Source organism: Leptodactylus fuscus, chromosome 1 (assembly GCF_031893055.1).
Source record: "Leptodactylus fuscus isolate aLepFus1 chromosome 1, aLepFus1.hap2, whole genome shotgun sequence".
In the NCBI taxonomy this organism is placed as follows: Eukaryota; Metazoa; Chordata; class Amphibia; order Anura; family Leptodactylidae; genus Leptodactylus; species Leptodactylus fuscus.
This window is the reverse complement of record NC_134265.1, coordinates 319,949,392-319,971,022: the sequence shown is the minus strand read 5'-3', so window position 1 is coordinate 319,971,022 and position 21,631 is coordinate 319,949,392.

The following is a 21,631-nucleotide window of genomic DNA, read 5'->3' as shown; positions in this document are numbered from 1 at the left end:
TCACACTTCCAGGCTGATCTACAGTCCAAATGTCACAATGCCAAGTTAATTCCGAATGTGTAAACCTGCTAAATCTGCAGGGGGTTGAATACTACTTGTAGGCACTGTATATAGAGAATGGATCGGGAAGGAGACAGCTCTGTTTTCTATGTAGGGACCAGACTGCAGATCAAGTTACTGCAGATCAGCTCCCATTCATTTGAATGTTACCTAAGATGGAGTAACTTGGATCAGATGCTACACAGAAAAGGAAGCTGTCTCATCGGGCTTGGGCAGAGCCAACTGCGCATGTCCGCTTGTAATGTGGGCATGCGCAGTCGGTTCTGCCCAGGCCCAATGCCTGGCAGAGTGAATTCAGAGCCGGAAGATACCGCGGGGATGCTGCAAGGAGAAGACTTCTCGGAGGATCCAGCCCAACCCTCACTCGTGGACTTGGTAAGTATAATTTGATCGAACATTGCCTACCCCTGAAACGAGCATTTCTCCCCCATAGACTATAATAGGGTTCGATATTCGAGTAGTCGAATATTGAGGGGCTACTCGAAACGAATATCGAACCTCAAACATTTTACTGTTCGCTCATCTCTAATGCTAACCAATAACATGGTAGCATGTCCCCTAGCCTCCAATACCAATGTCTAGGACATGGTCGAAACCCTATATATTTGCTAATTAAATTTAAGTTTTAATAAACATTTATAAACAAGACCATAACATTTTTAAGAACAAGTCCAAGTTTTTGTAACAGCATGTAAGCTAGTTCAAATTGCTCGTACAATACTTTAATAAGATTCATATAAAATTATACCAGGCTTTTCTTTCATTTTAATGATCCAATATACTTTAATTAAAGGTTCTGCTCAGAAACTGGAAAAGATCAGAGGCTCCCGCCATCAGAAAATATTAAACCATAGTCAAGTTTCATGCATGAAATAATTCAGTAATTTATTTTTAAACAATAAATTTGCTGTATTATAGTTCTGGCAAAGTCAGACTTTTTTAACTTTGCTTGACCCGAATCATGTGGGTTATTTACCATACAGTAAGATTAAAGGAAGCATAGCCCTTTAACCTCCTCCATGAGATGATTCCCTGTGAGGCAAAAACTGTTTAATTTTTTCACAGAATTTCTTAAGATAATAATGATAAGCTGTTAGAATCCATCTTTAATAACTTCCTCTAATGAATATTTTAGTGAGTGCTCAGTAACCTTACAGAATAAGTTAACTTTAAAGAACTTAAATTGTTCATTATCAGGACAATCACAAAGAATACTACACATTTACTTGATTTAAGAGCCTCTCAAAGTCTTGTTAGCATCGTAATGAGAATGTTATTAGTACCATGGCAATTAACCTAAAATGTTGTAAAATTTGTATTGAGTCAACATGTACAAGATACACCTCTGCACATAATTAGCAAAGTTACAGTAAGGTTATCTCTAGAATTAAAGTGAAGAACCATAATGAGAAGTATCTGGTAACCTTCTGTTTTTGTATTTAGACCAGTTACCAGTAAACTTTTAATAATAAGCTGAAAGTTAAGTCTAAATTGCACTCATATTTATTGTCCTAAATTTAACAAAAATATTCTAAAAGCAAAAAAAATCTATAGAGCAAAATTGGGGTCAATCTAATGTTTGTGGTTACCAGTGTTTGTGATGTGGGTTGAAACTAGAGATGAGCCAATTGGTTTGGGATCAACAAGATTCAACTTGAATTTTCCAAGAGTTTCATGTTCGTCTGAGCATGGTTTGGCATCAAGAAACCAGAAGTGAAATTAGTATACTCTGGGGTCTCTTCAGACCCTAGAGTAGTGGTTCTTAACCTTGTTTGAGGTACCGAACCCACCAGTTTCATATGCACATTAGGGTTGAGCGATCGTGTTCGGAAAAGATCGGATTCCGATCGGCGATAGAGAAAATTTCACGATCGGAATTTCGAACACAATCTTTTTAGGTGGGATCGAGATCAGTACTATTTCCCACAATGCTTTGCTTAGCCTTCACACTGAGTATACGCTCTGCACATTCTGAGTGGAGTGTATACTCAGTGTGAAGGCTCCGCTGCGGTTACATAGGAATGAATGGAAGAAGCCGGCACACAGCCTTAACCCCCTGCACGCCGGCTGCCTCCATTCATTCTAATGGGAGACTAAACTAACATCTCTAGTAGCTACTTACCTCCAGAGGTGGCTGCTCCGGTGTCCGGTGTTCTCCTTCTTCGCCTAGCTGCCCCCGCCTCCAAGGTTAGTGTTTAAAGAGCTAGGAAGGCGGGGCTTGTGGCTTAGGAGAGTGTGGGCGGGTACAGGGCGGGGAGACATGACGTCTCCCCTTCCAGTACCCGCTCACACTCTCCTAACCCGCCCACACTCTCCTAATCTGGGAGGCAGGGGGAAGTGAGGCGAAGAAGAACACCGGGCACCGGAGCAGCCATCTCTGCAGGTAAGTGGACACCAAGGGAGACTAAGTAGCCAGAGGATTAAAAAAAAAATCCTCTGGCTACTTAGTGATTCACTACAAAGCATGGAGTCTGATAATTAAAGCGTTCAATTGTTAGATTCCATGCTGTATAGTAAATAGGATTGCTTTTAAAATCCGATCTCCGATTAATAAAAAAAATCCCATTGACTTGCATTGGGATTGGAACCCTTCTTTAGTGATAAATCAAATATAATTTTTTTTCCAAATTCAAGACATAGGTATATGTTTTTTTTACTGGTACACAAAATGAACCGTGCATAGGGCCTAGGGTTCGATCGAACCTCGGTTAAGAACCACTGCCCTAGAGTAGAATAGATGGAGGCTCAAGGGAGATGTAAAAAAACAAACTTTTATACTCACCTTCCCTAAGTAGTGACCTTGAGCACATGATGTTACCCAGGAGGCCAGAAGAGGTCAAAGAGGACCCAAAAGAGGTGAGGTAGGTATTTTTGTTATTTTTTTTTTACATCTTCTCTGAGCAAGTATGTACCTAAATGAACGGGAGGGTTGCCTCATCCAAACCTGACATGAATCAGATCTTTAGAGGATTGCCCATCTCTAGTTGAAGACTGTTAAAATATTACAATCTATTAAATTGGTACTCGGAATAGGGCAAAAAGTAATAAGTAAAAAATAAAAGTATATCTACTTGGATTCTTTTAGTAGGAAAAAATGGCTAACTGCTGCTGGAGTGGAGAGGTGAAGTTGGAGGTTGGTTTAAATGGAGTTGGGGGGGGGGGGTGATTAACACCGTGGTTTCTGTTCAGGCTGTGTATCAGTCTCTGTTGGCTTCTGTTCAGGCTACATTATTGAGAAGATGTTGGATCAGCCTAAGCTCTTTTCTTAGCTGCTCCAATTTTGCGTGTTTCTTGCATGTGGATCACTATATTTTTCCATATCCACAATGTAGGTGTGAATGTGTAGATTTAAATGTATGTTTGACTATATGAAATCTTAGTGACACAGATAGTATATAACTGTACAGAAAACCAAAAATAAATTTGAAAAAAAAAAAAAAAGATGGGGGCTAAAGTTTTACCATATACAGTATTTATTTAATAACACAGTGACAATAACTAAGAATGCTGTATATAAAAAGAAACAAAAAGTTGAAAAAGTTGCAATATGTTTATGTGACAGAAAAAGAAGAAAATTTTGAATTCTAAGTCTTTAGTAAGCCATTAGCTATTTGGCATCACTTTCAGCTTGTGTCACAGGTGTAAGAAGAAGAAAGCACAGCATATGGTAACTTCATTTTGACGTGCTACACTGACTCATACAGATGAATTTTGTCTTATATCTCATGATGTGCAAGACTGTGACATTCCTAATTTCTAAAATTTCTTGAGAATTGCTAAATTCTAGACACTTAAGAATGAAGATTTTGTATGGCTGCTAAAAATAATCAAGTCAAACTGTGATAACTGGATTAAACAAAAAATAATCCACAATAATAATGTAGGGAAGTTCAACACAACAAATGATGTATTAACTACACTGTGGCACAGAATGTTATCTGAAGTTATTCAATGGATTTCAATGACTTTTGTCTTCTGTGACAATTTGGATATCACTGTGTAGTCTATTATTAGTGTAATGTTAATGGGACTCTGTCACCAGGATATAACATATTGCATCAGTAATGAGCGAGTAGTATTCGATCAAGTAGGTATTCGATCGAATACTATGGTATTCGAAATACTCGTACTCGATCGAGTACCACTCGCTATTCGAATGGAAAAGTTCGATGCAGAACCAGCATTGATTGGCCGAATGCTATACAGTCGGACAATCAACGCTGGTTCTTCTCCTACCTTTAGAAGTCTTCTCCGTGCAGCTTCCCCGCGGCATCTTCCGGCTCTTCATTCACTCTGCCAGGCATCGGGCCTGGGCAGAGCCGACTGCACATGCCCACTTGTAGTGCGGACATGCGCAGTTGGCTCTGCCCAGGCCCGATGCCTGGCAGAGTGAATTCAGAGCCGGAAGATGCCGCGGGGACGCTGCATGGAGAAGACTTCTTGGAGGATCCAGCCCGATCCTCACTCGTGGACTTGGTAAGTATAATTTGATCGAACGTTGCCTACCCCTGAAACGAGCATTTTCTCCCCATAGACTATAATAGGGTTCGATATTCGATTTGAGTAGTCGAATATTGAGGGGCTACTCGAAACGAATATCGAATCTCGAATATTTTACTGTTTGCTCATGTCTAATCAGTAACACACTTAGATAGGTCAGGCTCACTTTTTACCAATGAAAATTAATATCTTTGCTGAGTAATTCATTTAATTCATAATATGTTAGTTAGAAGTTTGGAGCACCAAGGGCGGCTCCATTGCTCCAAGCTGCTTTCATATGCTGGCATGAATGTGAGAATACAGATAACAATGAGAATTTGGTATGTCTCCCTGGCTCTGTCATTCAAAGAAGAAGGAGGATGGAGGGCGATTAGCAATGTGGAGCATAGTAGTTCTGAGCAACGGAATTGCCTTTGGGGTTCCAGACTGCTCATTTGCATATTGTGAAATAATTGAATATCTCATGAATGGAGACATGTATTTTCATGGAGAAAAAAGTGTTACACTCAGGTGAGCCGGACCTATCTGTGTTACCGGTTTAATAGGCTTCATACTGGGGACAGACTAACTTTAACCCCTTAAGGACCAGGCCATTTTTTGGTTTCGCATTTTCGTTTTTCCCTCCTCACATTTCAAGAGCCATAACTTTTTCATTTTTCAGTTCACAGAGTCACATGATGGCTTATTGTTTGCGGGACAAATTGTACTTTGTAATGGCACCATTCAATATGCTGTGCAATGTACTGGGAAGCTGGAAAAAAATTCAGAATGAGGTGCAATTGGAGAAAAAATGCATTTGCGCCATTTTCTTATGGGTTTAATTTTTACAGCGTTCACTGTTTGGTACAAATGACATGTTACCTGTGTTCTACGCGTCAGTACGAATGCGGTGATACCAAATTTATATAGTATTTGAAATGTTTTGATACTTTTTAAAAAATGATAAACTTTGCAAAATAGAAAAAAAAAATTTGTGTCATCATGTTCTAACACCTGTAACTTTTTCATATTTCCATGTATGGAGCTGGTTGTGGTGTCTTTTTATGCGGGACAAGATGACGTTTCTATTGATACCATTTTGGGAAAGATCTGATGGTTTGATCACTTTTTATTCAATTTTTTATAAGAGGCAAAGTGTTGAAAAAAACGCTTTTTGGCTGTTTTTATTTTTTTTGCCGCTACGTTGTTCGCAGTACGGGATAAATGTTTTAATATTCTAATAGTTCGGGCATTTTGGAGCGCGGGGATACCTAATATGTTTATGTTTAATGTTCTTTAATTACTTTTATAGCTAATCTAGGGAAAGGGGGGTGATTTGAACTTTTATATTTTTTTATTTTTTTAATACTTTTAAAAACTTTTTCTTCTGTTACATTTATGATCAGACCCCTTAGGTACCTTGAAACCTAGGGGGTCTGATCGCCCATACTATTCACTGCAATACTACAGTATTGCAGTGAATAGCAAAATCCCAGCACTTCTATTAGACGATGCCTCTGGCATCGTCTAATAGATCTAGTGCAGAGACAAGCCTGGAAGCCTTCAATAGGCTTCCGGCTGTCATAGCAACCGATCACCGCCCTCATGTGACGTTCAGGAGGGCGGCGATCGGGGAAACATGGCGGCGCCCATGCCGCCTGCGCTGTTTACACGCTGCGGTCGCGTTTGACCGCAGTGTGTAAAGGGTTAACAGCAGCGATCGGCTTGGGCACCGACCGCTGCTGTTAGTGGCAGGTCCTGGCTGTATGATACAGCCGGCATCTGCCGTGTATGGAGCGAGCTCAGCGTGTGAGCTCGCTCCATACATCCCCATGCGACCTATGACGTACAGTTACGTCAAGGGTCGCTAAGGGGTTAAACTTTGCTATCTCTGTATTTTTCCAGGGCAGATATCGTTTGTATTAATGGGATTGCATGTTTTGAAAAACTATTTTAAGGCCGGGGCCCCACGGGTCAGAAACACTGTGATTTGCCTGTGGCACAAACACCGTGGGAAAAATCGAAGTGTTTTACAGTAATTACAAATCCCATTGTGAATCCCATGCCCATTTTGAGGTAAAAAACGCAGCACAGACACGCTGCAATTTCCAAAACCAGCGCGGTTTTGGAAATCACAGCATGTCAATTATATCTATGGAAACTGCACATTTTCTGTTTACAGCACTGCGGGAAGAACCGCAATGCGTTCCTGCCATGGTTTATCCTGTAGCGCTTTAGCACTGCGTATTGTCCTTTGAGGCCATCATTGAAAGGGTTATTTTATTATTAACCCTTTAAAGATGGAACCAATTTTCATTTTTGTGTATATGTTTTTACTTCTCCATCTTCCAAGAGCCATATTTTTTTTTATGGCTTATTGTTTGTGGAACAAACTGTATTTAGTAATGGCACTGTTTAATATTCTGTACAATGTACTGGGAAGCTGGAAAAAAAAATTCAGATTGAGGTGGAATTGGAAAAAAAACACACTTTCACCAATTTAATATGGTTTTAATTTTTACGGTGTTCACTGTGGTTTAAAAATGTTATGTTATATGTATTCTGTCAGTGACCAAGGAATCAAGGAAATACCATATTTATTTAGTATTTGTAATATTTTGATAAAAATAGAAAAAAACTAATTGGCACCATGTTCTCACACCTGTAAGTTTTGATTTTGATTTTTTTCCCCACTATGCCGTTCACCATATGTTCTGCATTTAACCGCACCACCTAAAGTGTTAACAGCTGCAATTGGTGTCGGCAGCATTCACAACTGTTAGCATCGAGTGCTGCCTGTGTTATACAGCCGGCATCCGCTGTATGTATAGAGAGCTCAGCTCCTGAGCCCTGTCCATACATCTCCATGCAACCAAGGACATAATAGTACAAACAATCAAATCTGAACAAGCTTTCAATTGGAATAATTTGTAAAACATGTAATGCTTTTGTGCGAGATACTTCTAAGAACCTCCAGATAATGTGTATAGTGCTGGTGAGAGGAAATCTCTTCTAATGTGCTGATTTTATTGGCCTATTGAATTACTTCACTGCCGATGTAAGAAGTCTGACACATCAGATACAGTCGATATTCATATAAGAAATAGAGATGAACGAGTATATTTGATCGAGTAGGTGTTCGATTGAATACTACGGTATTTGAAATACTCGTACTCGATCGAGTACCATTCGCTATTCGAATGGAAAAGTTTGATGCAGAACCAGCATTGATTGGCTGAATGCTACACAGTCGGCCACTCAACGCTGGTTCTTCTCCTACCTTTAGACGTCTTCTCCGTGCAGCTTCCCTGCAGCATCTTCCGGCTCTGAATTCACTCTGCCAGGCATCGGGCCTTGGCAGAGCCGCCTGTGCATGCCCGCGCTACAAGAAAATGGCCGCTTTTACTGTAAGCGGCCATTTTCTTGTAGTGCGGGCATGCGCAGTCGGCTCTGTCTGCCCAGGCCCGATGCCTAGCAGATTGAATTCAGAGCCGGAAGATGCCGCGGGGACGCTGCAAGGAGAAGACTTCTCAGAGGATCCAGCCCGACCCTCACTCGTGGACTTGGTAAGTGTAATTTCATTGAATGTTGCCTACCCCTGAAACGAGCATTTTCCCCCCATAGACTATAATAGGATTCGATATTCAATTTGAGTATTCAAATATTGAGCGGCTACTCGGAACGAATATCGAATATCAAACATTTTACTGTTCGCTCATCTCTAATAAGAAACCAAAAGATACAAATTGGCTAAGGAAGATGGAAACACAAAAAGAAAAAAAAATCACAATTTTTCTCCAAAACTAAACTTGTACAAAAAATTTACAACATTTTTGTGCTTTGTATACCAGTTTTATGGCATACAAAGCATGAAAAGGTCACAATTTTAGATAAATTTACCCCAATAGGTACTGTGTATGGGCCTAGTATTGGGTCAGTGCACTAAAAAATTTAAAGATTAAATTATAGAATTGTTTCTCTTTTCCTATTTTTTAAAGTTACAATCATAGAAACCGTAAGCGCCGAAATAAATAAAAAATATAGAAATACTGTACAGAAAATCTTCACCCAGCAAGCTCTGCATGACCCATAATTTCATTATTTAACCTGAGATGCAAAGACAATTCAGTATACTTTTATATCCTAGCAACTAAGCAAAATTCTATGTAGAACTTCTTCCTCCGTAAATCAATTTATCTGATAGTAATATGACCTTAAATTAAAAGACCATTTAAACTTCACAGAGAAATACATCACAGTAAGACTCACTTTTAGTTATTTAATTTGCCTTGTATTTTGGTAGCCTGTGGTTTTACATTTCCAAGGCTTCTACGAGACATATGAGGCCGCTCTGCTTGCTTTTCTTAAGTTAATAATTACATTTCCCAGGTAGATGTTTGGTTGGGATGCAACATTGATATTGAACTGATATGAATCTAAACTGTCCTAGAGATAATTGAAAATAAACATCAGCTCATACGCACATATTGTGTTCTACTGGATGATTAGGAAGCTCGCTTGGACATAGTCTAGTAGAAGATTACTTATTTACCACCCTACGCAGGAGAAATGTGGATAATTCAGAAAACCGAGGAGATGTTATAGAAATAACCAAGTTTATCGTACCCGGTGAGAATACAGATGTAACTACAGCAGTTAAGGAGATTATATACTCTGTGATTGACAAATAAAGGACCCGTTCCAGTTGTACACAAGTGGATATAAATAATAACAGAGCATGACAATATCAAGTACCTGCAAAACAAGAAGCAGTTCAGCCAAGTTCAGGAGAAGAACAGATTTCAGAGGAGGCAAAGTGCAAGAACAATAGATCATACTCGAAATCTCCAGTAGAATTCACAGCAGGGAGGAATAAAACAGAACTTGATGGAATAGCTCGCATGTTTTCTGACTGTCTGCAAGGAGAAATATCGGAAATACATGTGAACACGCAAATAATGCCCTGGAAAAAAACATGAGTGAAAAACTAGGTGGTACTGCATTAATACAAGCACTGCATTATTATACTATCTTCTGGACATGTCTAGCTGTGTGTAAAGGGGTTATTCACTTTTTAATGTTAATGGTCTATCCTTATCCATTAGATCTGAGGGTGTTTGGCAGCCGGGACCCCTGCAGATCACATATTCTAGGTTATGCTTACATGTTGAAAGACATGCTATTCACTCGCTGTAAGAAGAAGCAGCGCTGTCCCGTAGACTAAAGTGGTAAAGCAAATGGTAAGCTTTGTATAGCATGTGAACATTACCAAGAGCCACACTGTCCCATAAAAGATGATCTGCAGAGGTCCAGGATCTAATATTGATGCCTATCCCAAAGAACAGTACTAACCAGATGAACATAACTCCTTTAGGCTAAGGCCCCACGTTGCAGAAAAGCAGCTTTTTTGGTTGCAGATTTTGATGCGTTTTTTTGAGCCAAAGCCAAGAGTGGATTGAGCAGAAGGTAGAAGTATAAATGCTTCTTATATATTCTGTAAACCCTCTGTAGCCATTCTTGGCTATGGCTCAAAAAACTGCAACAAAATAAGCTGCATTTCTACAACAGGGGGCATCCGCTTTAACCCCACATTGCAAAGTGGGTGGGATTCTGGCTAATCCCATCCACATATTGCAGAAAAAAAAATCTGCAGTGGCAAAGCTGCATTTTCAAAAGCTTATAGGTTTAATAGGGGCAAAAAATTCTGTGGAGAAAAACTCTACAAAATTGCAGTGAAAAAAACGAGATGTGTTTCCGCAGCATTTTATTTTTTTATTTTTGCGCTTTGCTATGCAGGGCCTTAGTCTTAAGATGCTTTTTTAAACATGAAGTGATAGGCTTGTAGTGTGATCACCCAGTGGGGATGTGAATTGCAGCTGTTAAAGAGTTTTGATAGCATTTTGCATATATAGATGGGCGAATCAAATCATAACAAACTGGATTCAACTCCGACATTCCACATTGTTCTGTATTCAATAAAACCGAACAATTTGGGATTTGTTTTGGATGAACAAATATGTTTTGCATTGCATTAAAGTATTGTAATCTGGGGTCTCTTCAGATTCCAGAATATAATAGGTGGAGGCCCAAATAAAAAACATTTATTGTCACCTTCTGTTACCTCTTTGAGCCTCCTCTTCTGGTGATTGTCATGCACCCGAGGTCAATGCTTCAGCCTGTGATTGTGAGCCATGACGCTTGGTTAACCTCTGAAAATGTGTTTTGTCCTGGGTTGGGACGAAGTGATCCTCTTTATCGTTTTGGTTTGAATTCATTCAGATAGAAAAGGAAGTGAAATTGTTATACTTTGAGGTCTCTTCAGACCTCTGAGTATTATAGTTGGTGGCCCAAGGAAGGTGACAAAAATGAAAATTTGAATGAATTTATACAGTACTCACTTTCTATCACCTCATAAACCTCCTCCAGGCATTCAGCTCTCTGTTTCTGCCTTCTTGTGGCATTTGATGCTCTCGTGTGACGTCATGTACCCAATGATTTGGCCACAATAGTGACATGGGAACGCCAGGAATCATAATGTCATTACTCTTTTTTATATGTCTATCGCAGTTGATCAAAAAGACCTTTGATCTTAAACCATCTGTTCTCCCATCCTGGTCTGTCTGATTCTGATATTCTTTTTCACAAATTTGTCAGAATACTTTGTTTTTAAATTTCAGAAAACTCAGGAGTGCCTGATGTTCTGTTAGCTCCTTTCGTAAGTTCTTAAAATTTTGTGGAACGTGAAAACTAGTGTACTATAATAGAGAAGATTATTACAATCAGTGCTTTTTGAATATAATGGTGTCTCAAATTTGTCCTCTTGTCTTATTATCTTTACATTCAAAAAAATGAATAGTATTCATATTTGGGAGTTAACTTTATGTAATCATACCAACTGTTCAAGTAAGTTAAAAAAAAACTCTTCCAATTCCTCCTCTGTTCAATCTTATGCCAAGAACATATCCGCAAATCTGAGTCATTGTCTCACATGTCCAATATGTTCAATTGAAAAAAAACATAATTAGTCTCAATCATATTCATAAATATATTGGTGGAACTTGGAGCGGCAGAGGAACCTACTGAAGCCTCCTGTAGCTAAAAGAGGAGACATAGTCAAATCTAAAATTGTTTTCTTCAATACAAAATCTGGGAAAGTAACCAAAAATGTTGTTACTTAGAGTACAATTGTTAGGGAATTGCTAGGACAGCAATTCCCCAGTAGCTGTTGAAAACCCTGGGACGGGACACAAGAGATAGTGAGCCCAAAACTGAAGCCCCTAACTGTACTTTCCTATTGCCAGGCCCTAGCCTACGTAAAAGGCGACAACCATGAAGACAGACCCTTCCTGTATATGTGAGACACAAAATGCAGACAAGACGGACAACAAAGGGAGGTCAGTTAGCCAAGGGTCAGTAAACAGTCGAGCGATGCAGTGCAAAATCGGAGTCCAAAGAATAGTCAGTAGGGAAAGCCAGAGGTCAAGGATTAGAATGCAGCAAAAAGCAAGTACGCACAAGGCAATAGCAAGCACCAGTGTGAATGTGAGCCAAGACTAAATAGGGAGGAAGAACCCGCCCTGAAGTTAATAGGTAGACAGGCTCTCAATCACATGAACTAACTACTTCATGAACAGAGGCAAACAAGGGCAGAAGACAGGTGTGGTGGAAATTCAATCACAGAACTAGAGCCGTGTTCACACAGTGCAACCAAAAACTTTAAGCAAAGAGCCAAACTACACATGCCTCCTGCACCGCCGCATGCGAGCAGAGGGTGGTGCAGTGACCCAAACAGGCAGAGATGTTACAACAATCTTCTGATAACTTTTCCTTAATTGCCTTAACATTCTGAGTTACGATATGTTGTAGACTTTTCAAAGATCAAAGATCTTTTGGCTCCTATTTTTAACCCCTAGAGGTTTAAATTAACCAATATGTGGATCCAGAGAGGTAATCTTGTACTGTTTGTTAATTTTTTGTGACCTCTTCAGGGATAAAAAAAAAAAAAAAAAAAAGTAGTAGTCGAAAAAATCCCTCTATCAATAAAGCAGAATCCTTTTTGTGCTCTGTGTCGGCCTTCAATATTTTACAAAATTGAATCCAAATAAATTCCTGTTGGGGAACCGACTGAACACCGGCCCTCTTTTCAAACAATACCAGGGAAGGTGAAAGGGGAGTGACCTCCAATAAAATCAAATCTAATATCAAAACCCTTGCGACACCACACATACTTTCATCACTACCTCTTTAATAATACCCATTTCCATGGATTCAAGAAAAAAATAACCAATCCCTTATTTTTAGAAACTGCTTTCTTCCAATTGACTACACACCTTTGTATTGTTTTTATCCTTATCTATGTCTATTATGGTCCCTCTCATATCTGTCTTTGTAATCACAACGAAAGGGTCTCCAGAGTCTTTCTCTGCATGTATCTTTAGATAATAATTCCTCCTTTTTCTCTCCTTCATTGTAAATTGTATTTGGCTTTGTAATTACAATCTCTCTATATATCTCTAGACATTAATTAGAGATATCGGGATGAAAATTGGACTACCCTTTAATTTGACAAAAACCTTAAATAGCAGAGAAATATGCTCACCTCTTTTCAAAAGTAGGCCAGTGAACATGGGGAACCCGAGCCATGTGATCTAAATCATTAAACTGATTTAATATAGTTCAGGTTATTCACGGCCATTTACCTACTTTCAAAAGAAGGTCAACAAAATAGAGAAACCTGTCAATTTTTGCTGACAGCTAAGATGCTCAGCCCACAACTGTCATTGACTAAAATTACTTTACCTTTATTGATATAGAGTAGCTTAAACCACATGACCAAAGCGGTAGAGAAAGCGGTAGATCACATGTTTTAGGCCACTCTTGGTCACTAAAGCTAAATAAACAAGTCTTCAGTACAGATGGGACACTTTCGATTTAGACCACACTTAGACTAGATGAAATCTGGGAATCTGTTCCTTTTGGAATAGAAATACTAATTTGGCAACAAACTCCACATCATGTCAGTAGGCTTTTTAACTGAGTCATGCATGATGTTAAGGGGGCTGTCCCTAGAGGGCTGCATACAGAGGCACTGTTCTCCTAATTACATTCTGGAGAATAGATTTGCATATTTTTTACCTAGATGAAATCTGATATTTGAATCTCAAGGTGTTCAGCCCCCTCTCATCTTAATAGCACATCTTTAATTGCATTTTCCCAAAAAAAACCTCTGTAAACATAAACAATAAAATGAAGATCTTGCTAAGAATTTCAGTATTGTTCGCTGCTGTTGCGATGCTGGCATATAAAGCTTTCTGCATCAGAGACGCTAAACCAATCAGCAGCCAAGGAGGGCTATTTAACGTATGTTCTGATCGTCCCATGTTGTTTGTTACTAGTTAGACTCCATAGCTTTGTTCATAGCTATTTATTTGTTCCTCTACTGACCGTGGCATGTTTACTAGACATGAGCGAACAGTGTTCTATCGAACTCATGTTCGATCGGATATTAGGCTGTTCGGCATGTTCGAATCGAATCGAACACCGCGTGGTAAAGTGCGCCATTACTCGATTCCCCTCCCACCTTCCCTGGCGCCTTTTTTGCTCCAATAACAGCGCAGGGTAGGTGGGACAGGAACTACGACACCGGTGACGTTGAAAAAAGTAGGCAAAACCCATTGGCTGCCGAAAACATGTGATCTCTAATTTAAAAGAACAGCGCCGCCCAGGTTCGCGTCATTCTGAGCTTGCAATTCACCGAGGACGGAGGTTTCCGTCCAGCTAGCTAGGGCTTAGATTCTGGGTAGGCAGGGACAGGCTAGGATAGGAAGGAGAAGACAACCACAACAGCTCTTGTAAGAGCTAAATTCCAGGGAGAAGCTTGTCAGTGTAACGTGGCACTGACGGGCTCAATCGCCGCAACCCAGCTTTCCCAGGATCCTGAATGGAACACACTGTCAGTGTATTCCCGTATACCCGATATATACACCCCAAATCACCGTTCCAACGGTGTGCCCCCCCACCTTCACCCCAGAAATACCCTGCAAGTCCCCTAGCAATAGAATTGGGGCTATATACACCCACTATTTTTGCTACTGCCATATAGTGCCATTGTCTCACTGGGAATTCAAAGAATATATTGGGCTTACATATAACTTCAATTCCAGGGAGAAGCTTGTCAGTGTAACGTGGCACTGACGGGCTCAATCGCCGCAACCCAGCTTTCCCAGGATCCTGAATGGAACACACTGACAGTGTATTCCCGTATACCCCATATATACACCCCAAATCACCGTTCCAACGGTGTGCCCCCCCACCTTCACCTAAGAAATACCCTGCAAGTCCCCTAGCAATAGAATTGGGGCTATATACACCCACAATTTTTACTACTGGTATACAGTGCCATTGTCTGACTGGGAATTCAAAGAATATATTGGGGTTATAAATACCCTCATTTCTTGCTACTGCCATATAGTGCCATTGTCTGACTGGGAATTCAAAGAATATATTGGGGTTACGTGCACCCACAATTTTTACTACTGGTATACAGTGCCAGTTTCTGACTGGGAATTCAAAGAATATATTGGGGTTACAAATACCCTCATTTCTTGCTACTGCCATATAGTGCCAGTTTCTGACTGGTAATTCAAAGAATATATTGGGGTTACGTGCACCCACAATTTTTACTACTGGTATACAGTGCCATTGTCTGACTGGGAATTCAAAGAATATATTGGGTTTATAAAAACCCTCATTTCTTGCTACTGCCATATAGTGCCAGTTTCTGACTGGGAATTCAAAGAATATATTGGGGTTACGTGCACCCACAATTTTTACTACTGGTATACAGTGCCATTGTCTGACTGGGAATTCAAAGAATATATTGGGGTTATAAATACCCTCATTTCTTGCTACTGGTATATAGTGCCATTGTCTGACTGGGAATTCAAAGAATATATTGGGGTTACGTGCACCCACAATTTTTACTACTGGTATACAGTGCCATTGTCTGACTGGGAATTCAAAGAATATATTGGGGTTACGTGCACCCACAATTTATACTACTGGTATACAGTGCCATTGTCTGACTGGGAATTCAAAGAATATATTGGGGTTACGTGCACCCACAATTTTTACTACTGGTATACAGTGCCATTGTCTGACTGGGAATTCAAAGAATATATTGGGGTTATAAATACCCTCATTTCTTGCTACTGGTATATAGTGCCATTGTCTGACTGGGAATTCAAAGAATATATTGGGGTTACGTGCACCCACAATTTTTACTACTGGTATACAGTGCCAGTTTCTGACTGGGAATTCAAAGAATATATTGGGGTTACGTGCACCCACAATTTTTACTACTGATATATAGTGCCATTGTCTGACTGGGAATTCAAAGAATATATTGGGGTTACGTGCACCCACAATTTTTACTACTGGTATACAGTGCCATTGTCTGACTGGGAATTCAAAGAATATATTGGGGTTACGTGCACCCACAATTTTTACTACTGGTATACAGTGCCATTGTCTGACTGGGAATTCAAAGAATATATTGGGGTTATAAATACCCTCATTTCTTGCTACTGGTATACAGTGCCATTGTCTGACTGGGAATTCAAAGAATATATTGGGGTTACGTGCACCCACAATTTTTACTACTGGTATACAGTGCCATTGTCTGACTGGGAATTCAAAGAATATATTGGGGTTACGTGCACCCACAATTTTTACTACTGGTATACAGTGCCATTGTCTGACTGGGAATTCAAAGAATATATTGGGGTTACGTGCACCCACAATTTTTACTACTGGTATACAGTGCCATTGTCTGACTGGGAATTCAAAGAATATATTGGGGTTATAAATACCCTCATTTCTTGCTACTGGTATACAGTGCCATTGTCTGACTGGGAATTCAAAGAATATATTGGGGTTACGTGCACCCACAATTTTTACTACTGGTATACAGTGCCATTGTCTGACTGGGAATTCAAAGAATATATTGGGGTTACGTGCACCCACAATTTTTACTACTGGTATACAGTGCCATTGTCTGACTGGGAATTCAAAGAATATATTGGGGTTACGTGCACCCACAATTTTTACTACTGGTATACAGTGCCATTGTCTGACTGGGAATTCAAAGAATATATTGGGGTTATAAATACCCTCATTTCTTGCTAATGGTATATAGTGCCATTGTCTGACTGGGAATTCAAAGAATATATTGGGGTTACGTGCACCCACAATTTTTACTACTGGTATACAGTGCCAGTTTCTGACTGGGAATTCAAAGAATATATTGGGGTTACGTGCACCCACAATTTTTACTACTAATATATAGTGCCATTGTCTGACTGGGAATTCAAAGAATATATTGGGGTTACGTGCACCCACAATTTTTACTACTGGTATACAGTGCCATTGTCTGACTGGGAATTCAAAGAATATATTGGGGTTACGTGCACCCACAATTTTTACTACTGGTATACAGTGCCATTGTCTGACTGGGAATTCAAAGAATATATTGGGGTTATAAATACCCTCATTTCTTGCTACTGGTATATAGTGCCATTGTCTGACTGGGAATTCAAAGAATATATTGGGGTTACGTGCACCCACAATTTTTACTACTGGTATACAGTGCCATTGTCTGACTGGGAATTCAAAGAATATATTGGGGTTACGTGCACCCACAATTTTTACTACTGATATATAGTGCCATTGTCTGACTGGGAATTCAAAGAATATATTGGGGTTACGTGCACCCACAATTTTTACTACTGGTATACAGTGCCATTGTCTGACTGGGAATTCAAAGAATATATTGGGGTTACGTGCACCCACAATTTTTACTACTGGTATACAGTGCCATTGTCTGACTGGGAATTCAAAGAATATATTGGGGTTACGTGCACCCACAATTTTTACTACTGGTATACAGTGCCATTGTCTGACTGGGAATTCAAAGAATATATTGGGGTTATAAATACCCTCATTTCTTGCTACTGGTATATAGTGCCATTGTCTGACTGGGAATTCAAAGAATATATTGGGGTTACGTGCACCCACAATTTTTACTACTGGTATACAGTGCCAGTTTCTGACTGGGAATTCAAAGAATATATTGGGGTTACGTGCACCCACAATTTTTACTACTGATATATAGTGCCATTGTCTGACTGGGAATTCAAAGAATATATTGGGGTTACGTGCACCCACAATTTTTACTACTGGTATACAGTGCCATTGTCTGACTGGGAATTCAAAGAATATATTGGGGTTACGTGCACCCACAATTTTTACTACTGGTATACAGTGCCATTGTCTGACTGGGAATTCAAAGAATATATTGGGGTTATAAATACCCTCATTTCTTGCTACTGGTATATAGTGCCATTGTCTGACTGGGAATTCAAAGAATATATTGGGGTTACGTGCACCCACAATTTTTACTACTGGTATACAGTGCCAGTTTCTGACTGGGAATTCAAAGAATATATTGGGGTTACGTGCACCCACAATTTTTACTACTGGTATATAGTGCCAATTTCTAACTGGGAATTCAAAATGCGCAAGGCTCCCGGAAAGGGACGTGGACGAGGCCGTGGGCGAGGTCGGGGGAATGGTTCTGGGGAGCAAGGTAGCAGTGAAGCCACAGGGCGTCCCGTGCCTACTCCTGTGGGGCAGCAAGCATTGCGCCACTCCACAGTGCCAGGGTTGCTTGCCACATTAACTAAACTGCAGGGTACAAACCTTAGTAGGCCCGAGAACCAGGAACAGGTCTTGCAATGGCTGTCAGAGAACGCTTACAGCACATTGTCCAGCAGCCAGTCAGACTCTGCCTCCTCTCCTCCTATTACACAACAGTCTTGTCCTCCTTCCTCCCAAAATTCCCAAGCTTCACAGAACAATAACCCCAAATGTCCCTGCTCCCCAGAGCTGTTCTCCGCTCCTTTCATTGTCCCTCAACCTGCCTCTCCACGTCACGATTCCACGAACCTAACAGAGGAGCATCTGTGTCCAGATGCTCAAACACTAGAGTCTCCTCCATCTCCGTTCGATTTGGTGGTGGATGACCAGCAACCCACCCTCATCGACGATGATGTGACGCAGTTGCCGTCAGGGCATCCAGTTGACCGGCGCATTGTGCGGGAGGAGGAGATGAGACAGGAGTTGGAAGAGGAAGTGGTGGATGATGAGGACACTGACCCGACCTGGACAGGGGGGATGTCAAGCGGGGAAAGTAGTGTGGATGTTGAGGCAAGTGCAGCACCAAAAAGGGTAGCTAGAGGCAGAGGCAGAGGTCAGCAGCTTAGGCGAAGCCAGGCCACACCCGGAATCTCCCAAGATGTTCCAGTTCGTACCCAGCCCTGAAAAACTCCCACCTCGAGGGCACGTTTCTCGAAGGTGTGGAGTTTTTTCAAGGAATGCGCCGAGGACAGATATAGTGTTGTCTGCACAATTTGCCTCTCGAAATTGATTAGGGGCTCTGAGAAGAGCAACCTGTCCACCACTTCAATGCGCCGTCATTTGGAATCCAAGCACTGGAATCAGTGGCAGGCAGCAACGGCAGGACAAAGGCCGCCTGCCGTTCACGCCACTGCCACTGCCTCTGCCACTGCCTCTGCCTCTGCCACTGCCACTGCTGACTGTGCTGGCGATGCACTCCAGAGGATGAGCCAGGACACCACTTCATCTGCCTCCGCCACTTTGTTGACTTCTCCCTCATCCTCCCCTGTTCCTGTCTTATCTCCTTCTCCTGCACCATCAAAGGCACCATCAGGCGCTTCTTTACAACAACCCACCATCTCTCAGACATTGGAGCGGCGGCAGAAATACACTGCTAACCACCCACACGCGCAAGCCTTGAACGCCAACATCGCTAAACTGCTGGCCCAGGAGATGTTGGCGTTCCGGCTTGTTGAAACTCCCGCCTTCCTGGACCTGATGGCAACTGCGGCACCTCGCTATGCCGTCCCTAGCCATCACTACTTCTCCCGGTGTGCCGTCCCCGCCTTGCACCAGCACGTGTCACTCAACATCAGGCGGGCCCTTAGTTCCGCGCTTTGCACAAAGGTCCACTTGACCACCGACGCGTGGACAAGTGCATGCGGACAGGGACGCTACATTTCACTGACGGCACACTGGGTGAATGTAGTTGAGGCTGGGACTGCTTCCCAAATTGGCCCGGTGTACCTCGTCTCCCCGCCTAACATTCCTGGCAGGGACACGAGAAGAACACCCCCCTCCTCCTCCTCCTCCTCTACCGCCTCCTCCTCCGCCACCGCCTCCTCCTCCGCCACCGCCTCCTCCTCCGCTGTTAGATTGACCCCAGCTACGAGTTGGAAACGTTGCAGCACTGGCGTTGGTAGACGTCAGCAGGCTGTGCTGAAGCTGATCAGCTTGGGGGACAGACAGCACACTGCCTCCGAGGTGAGGGATGCCCTCCTCGATGAGACGGCAATATGGTTTGAGCCGCTGCACCTGGGCCCAGGCATGGTCGTTTGTGATAACGGCCGGAACCTGGTAGCAGCTCTGGAGCTTGCCGGACTCCAACATGTTCCATGCCTGGCCCACGTCTTCAACCTAGTGGTGCAACGTTTCCTAAAGAGCTACCCCAATGTTCCAGAGCTACTGGTGAAAGTGTGGCGCATGTGCGCCCACTTTCGCAAGTCGACAGTAGCCGCTGCTAGCTTAAAATCTCTCCAGCAACGCCTGCATGTGCCACAACACCGGCTTTTGTGCGACGTCCCCACACGCTGGAACTCAACGTTTCAGATGTTGAATAGAGTGGTTGAGCAGCAGAGACCTTTGATGGAATACCAGCTACAAAACCCTAGGGTGCCACAAAGTCAGCTGCCTCAGTTTCTCATCCATGAGTGGCCATGGATGAGAGACCTTTGTGACATCCTACGGGTGTTTGAGGAGTCCACAAGGAGGGTGAGCTCTGAGGATGCGATGGTGAGCCTTACAATCCCGCTCTTGTGTGTTCTGAGAGAATCCCTGATTGACATCAGGGATAACTCAGATCACACAGAGGAGTTAGGGATAGCATCCGATCCGTCACAGCTGGAGAGTAGGTCCACACATCTGTCCGCTTCACTGCGTTTAATGGAGGAGGAGGAGGAGGAGGAGGAAGAAGAGTTGTCCGATGATGTGATGGTGATACAGGAGGCTTCCGGGCAACTTCGAATCGTCCTATTGTTGCAGCGCGGATGGGTAGACATGGAGGATGAGGAGGAAATGGAGATTGAACTTTCCGGTGGGGCCAGAGGAGTCATGCCAACTAACACTGTGGCAGACATGGCTGAGTTCATGTTGGGGTGCTTTACAACCGACAAGCGTATTGTCAAAATCATGGAGGACAACCAGTACTGGATCTTTGCTATCCTTGACCCCCGGTATAAAAACAACATCTCGTCTTTTATTCCGGTAGAGGGGAGGGCCAATCGCATCAATGCTTGCCACAGGCAATTGGTGCAGAATATGATGGAGATGTTTCCAGCATGTGACGTTGGCGGCAGGGAGGGCAGTTCCTCCAGTAGGCAACCAAGTTCTCACCGGTCCACACAAACGAGGGGCACACTGTCTAAGGTCTGGGACACCTTGATGGCACCCCCTCGCCAAAGTGCCGCCACGGAGGGTCCTAGTGTCACCAGGCGTGAGAAGTATAGGCGCATGTTGCGGGAATACCTTTCCGACCACAGCCCTGTCCTCTCCGACCCCTCTGCGCCCTACACGTATTGGGTGTCGAAGTTGGACCTGTGGCTTGAACTTGCCCTATATGCCTTGGAGGTGCTGTCCTGTCCTGCCGCCAGCGTCCTATCTGAGAGGGTGTTCAGTGCAGCCGGTGGCATCATCACTGACAAGCGCACCCGTCTGTCAGCTGAGAGTGCCGACCGGCTCACTTTGATAAAAATGAACCACCACTGGATAGAGCCTTCATTTTTGTGCCCACCTGTGTAAAGCACCCCAACATGAAACTCCATGTCTGTACTCAACCTCTCCAATTCCTCCGCATCCTCATACTCATCCACCATAAGCGTTGCACAATTCTGCTAATACTAGGCTCCCTCCACCCTGATTT